The sequence below is a fragment of the Equus quagga genome, unplaced genomic scaffold (assembly GCF_021613505.1).
Source record: "Equus quagga isolate Etosha38 unplaced genomic scaffold, UCLA_HA_Equagga_1.0 73436_RagTag, whole genome shotgun sequence".
Classification (NCBI taxonomy): domain Eukaryota; kingdom Metazoa; phylum Chordata; class Mammalia; order Perissodactyla; family Equidae; genus Equus; species Equus quagga.
Window position 1 is genome coordinate 45,045 of NW_025802775.1, and position 5,157 is coordinate 50,201.

The following is a 5,157-nucleotide window of genomic DNA, read 5'->3' on the forward strand; positions in this document are numbered from 1 at the left end:
TACTTGTCTCCCTTTTTCAGACAAGCGGAGGGCAGGATGGGCAGAGGCTGCATCCAGAGTCAAATTTACTGCAAAGAGAAATGGACCCTCATATTTCTGGGAAAGTTCTCTAGGCCTGGGCCAGAGGGGTCTTCACAGAATGAGGTAGATCCAGCTTACGTCCACCTATCTTTCCCTGAGACCACCCGACAAGGAGCACGGTCCCTCCTGGATCCTCATAGACTCACCAGCTTCAAACTCTTCTTTCCTCCAGTCTGCAAGGAAAAAATGAACATGAGAACCTACTATTTGAAAGGTAAAGCTGCTGAGATGTCCAGAATAATGTGAGTATACATTTCTTAGGCTTAATAAAAGAATGATAGCAACCAAAGAAAACATTCTTTCATATAGTTGCACCTCTTTTCACAGTCTGCTAAATTACGTCTCACTTGAAGACCTGATCCATCCCTAGGCTCTCCTCATCCAAGGATACGTGTCTCCCCAGGATAAGTGTCTATGATCTATTTAGGATGTTGGGGAGGAAATACGGAATATGGTCAGTTTGACTAAATACCTTCTTTTGGCTATGTTTCCTTATATTTTATAGCAGGTAGTAATCCTTATCTATCCTCAAAGCATGAGATGAGATGCAGATTAAAAAAATAATAAAACGGCTAAAATTTAATGTTTTAAATACATTATTATCTGTTAAAATATTGAGTGATCTATTGAGTTCATGGAATTATTCTTTGGAGTTTCCTTGATTTTCAGCATATTGTTTTGTACACAGTATGTATTCATTTAAAATATCCTTGTAACAGGATTTTCTTCATCAGAGTCCATGTCACTCACCAGCATATAATGGTGCGTTCCTCCAGACTGCAAAGGAAAAAAATAGGAAACCCTTTACTTTTTCTTCTTTCCTGTTTTCTCCATTGTCCTTTCCATTTCTCCCTGTCTTTGTCACATTTCTTCTTCTAAATCCTTTGGACCTTCTTTTTTTATCCTATGTCCTCACATTCCATTTTTTCAAACATGATGATAAAAATGATCAATTGGAGGATTGATAGAAATATAGAAGCAACAAAAGGTCTGAGAGACCGAGGAGGAACAAAAGAAAGGAAGAGGGAAGGGAGGGGAGAGGGTAGAAAATGCTGAATTATTTGTGGTTTGCACATCAGAGAGAATTTATTGAAGTTACTGAAATTCAGAAAGATAATGCTTCAAACGCTTCTTTGCCTACTATAGACATTTCTGTTGTATTTCTGCATCCTATCCCACTGCTACAGGGGCAGAATCTAAGAGAAACAGAAGAATGGAGCTTTCTGAGAGACAATCATCACTCACCTGACTTGAATTGGGCCTTCCTCCTATCTGAGAGAAAAATATAAGAACATCCATATATAACACAGGCTTCCTTAACATTATAAAAAACATGCAATTAAAGTCATACATTTGCCAATATTTGTGTCTGAAAATTGGCCAATGTCCATTTCAAAAGCAAGGAACGGAATTTCTAAAGTCCATTTCACTTGAAAACTTCACCACAATTTGAAGAGTACAATGTTATATGAAAGGACATGAGGATTTAAATAATTCCTGTAGTGAGGTACTGAAAAATGGTTTAGCAATTTGTTGAATTAATAGTTGAATGGATTAAAATAAAAATGAAAGAACAGTAGTAATTATAGTTGGAAAGAAAAAATCAGGCAAAATTACGCAAAAATATTTATATACTTTAGAACACTAGAGAATATGGTCTAGAGAAGTGGATTAGCTAGTCTCAAAATTACACTTCACCTCAGTATATATGAAGTCTTTAAAAGGTCAGCAAAAGGAGGACTCATCTCACTCAGCAGTTTTGGAGTTTGAACACTTCTCTTAAAAACCATGACAATATCGTGTACAAAAGAATAGGCACTCCATCTCAGGGGACATATTAGAGAACACAAGTTAAAGGAAACGTTCTGCTGAATGAAGAAAGCCACATTCTTCTTAGCTTAATCCACTTCATCTCACCAATCTTATAATGAAGTTATGGTAATCATCTGAAAGATAGAAAAAGCCTAAGGATATAGCAAAGAAAAGAAAGAGAATGAAGAAAATCTCAGGAAGATGATGGGAAGGAAACATAACATGGGAGGAGTCCAGGATGCCAGAAAGAAAAGAGATAAGGTGATTTGAAATTCACAAGAAGGAAGAGGAAAGACAGGAAGAGGTAAAGTGAAGAGTTAGGAAGGGACAAGAAAAATATTTCTAAGGAATACAACAGTGAAAAAGAATGTTAGGAAAAAGTTACCCATTTCTTCTTGAAGTTTTTCTGAAAAATAAAACGGAAAAACTCGTGTAAACGTCACGGGAACCAACAGAGAAAACGAAAATGAGTAGAAAATTTCCAGTGCACAGTAAATTGGTAGGATGAATGTAATTAGGAAAAAAAATGATCAAAACACCCTGAAACAATATCAAGGAAGCAGATTTTTATCTTGGAAAAGTAAGAAAAGGGAATAAACTTTCCCAATTGATTGAATAAAAGAAGAAGGGTGAAGATTTGGATAGAAATAACAAATAGAATTTTATGCCATACATACTTCTTTTATGAATAGTTTTAAGGATATAAATAATTCAAGATTTGGGTCAAAATACATGTTTAATAAAATAATTTGATAACAAATGTTATCTTGGTAGCAGTTTATTGGAATTGATTTTTAATTTCAAAAATCTTTCTGAGTATTTCAGATTACACTAGATGTCTTTAAGTGAAACATAATTTGTGTACTTAATGGTCAACATATATTTAAGTTCTGAGAAACTCTTTTTAGAAGACATCACAACCCTCAAGAAACCAAATGACTATCATGATGAGATACAATATTTTTTGAAGTCTGATGGTTTCTAATTCTATGCTTTTAACAAAACTACAATAGAATTTAATTGAGTTTTCAACTGACAGAACTTTCAAAATCAGTTTTTATTAACCTGTATTATCTGATCTTATCATTTACTGCAGAAGAAGTTCAAAGAATTAAGTGATGTGGCTCTAACCAAATTCATTCCATTCCCATTAACATACATAAGTACATAATTTCTCAGCACATCAATCTTTTATAAACAAACAGAAATAAAATGGAATAAAATTAATGTTGATTACTAACTTATTTACTTGAAGGGAAATACGAGTCAATGGAGATAAAGGAATGCTAGAATTACTACTAAATGTTAGAAGCCTGCTTTAAACTCTCATTTTTCTCTCTTTTCCAGGATGTGACTCTAGTGTTTATCACTTTTTTTCAGGTGTACACCATTATATTTTGATTTCTGTACAGACTATATCGTGTACACCAGCCAAAGACTAATTACCATCCATCACCATACACATGTGCCCTTTTACTCCTTTCAAGCACCCACTCCCCCTCTTCTCCTCTGGTAACCACCAACCTAATCTCTATATCTATGTATTTGTTAGTTGGTGTTGGTGCTGTTTTCTATCTTCCACAAACAAGTGAAGTCATACAGTACTGGGCTGTCTCTGTCTGACATTTCATTTAGCATACATAATATGCTCAAGGTCCTTCCATTTTGTTGCAATGGCAAGATTTCACCTTTTTTATGATTGAATAGTATTCTGTTGTATATATATATACCACATCTTCTTTTCCCATTCATCCACTGATGAGTACTTAGGTTGCTTCCAAGTCTTAGCTATTGTGAATAATGCAGCAATGAACATAGGGGTGCAAATGTCTTCTTGAATTAGACAAAAAGAGCATGTTTTCATGTTCTTTGTATAAATACCCAGAAGTGGCATAGCTGGATCATATGGTAATTCTATTCTTAATTTTTTGAGGAACCTCTATACTGTTTTCCATGGTGTTCACAAAGTGTACATTCCCACCAGCAGTGTATGAGTGTTCCTTTTTCTCCACATCTGCTCCAACACTTGTTATTTCTTATCCTTTTAGTTACAGCCATTCTGACGGGTGTTTCATTGTTGTTTTGATTTTCATTTCCCTGATAGTGACATAGAACACATTTTCATGTGCCTGTTGGCCATTTATATCTTATTTTGAACAATGTCTGTTTAGATCATTTGCCAATTTTTAATTGGGTTGTTTTGTTGTTGGTGTTGAGTTGTATGAATTCTTCATAAATTTTGAAAATTAACTCCTTATCAGATATGATCTGCAAAAACGTTCTCCCAATTGTTAGGCTATCTTTTCATTTTGTTGATGGTTTCCTTTGCCACACACTAGCTTGATGTAGTCCCATTTGTTAATTTTTTTCTTTTGTTTCCCTTGCTGGGGCAGGCATGGTATTCAAAAAGATACTACTAAGACTGATGTCAAAGAGTGTACTGCCTATATTTTCTTGCAGAAGGGTTATAGTTTCAGGTCTTATATTCAAGTCTTTAATCCATTTTGAGTTGATTTTGGGGTATGGTGTAAGATAATGGTCTACTTTCACTCTTTTTCATGGGGCTGTCTAGTTTTACCAAACATGTAAAACACATTGCCGTTCTCAGAATTAATAATTGTGTCGGTAAAAGTGCAAAAGTTTAAACGACACTTACTATGGTTGCAAAGGAAAAAAAAAACAGGAAAAATTATGTAACATATTCATATACCTTGGAGAACTAGGGTGATATGTTCAAGGACAGTGGAAAGTGAGCCTCAAGTTCACACTTGACCAATAAGAGACGACAGAATTTACAGTCTTTCAAAGGACAACGGAGGGAGAAACCTCATTCAGCAAGGTAGGACTGTTCTCCCATTTCTTAAGGTTTGGGGTAAAACTGAAGGCATCTTACTGTGCCCTCCTCCTTCAAGTACATAACAGAGGTCCTAGCTTAATGGTCATTTTCCAGAAAATATTTGTAGAATGGAAACCAGATGCCTATCAGCCTCATTCCCTTCATCTCTCCAACATCATAATACAACTACGGCAAGTCTCTTGAAGACGGAAGAAGCAACGTTCGCAGGCAAGGACTGGTAGGGCATGAAAACAGAAGCAACGGGAATGAATGAAAGGCCAAAAAACAGAAGTGGAGAGAATGTAACAGGGAAGAAGTTTATAAACAAATGTCTGTGGGAGGGAAGAGTAGACATCTGGGAGAAAGGTGAGCCAATGGATGTCATGTAGGTGAAATAGCAGGGAACACTAAAGACCAAGACAGCAGCC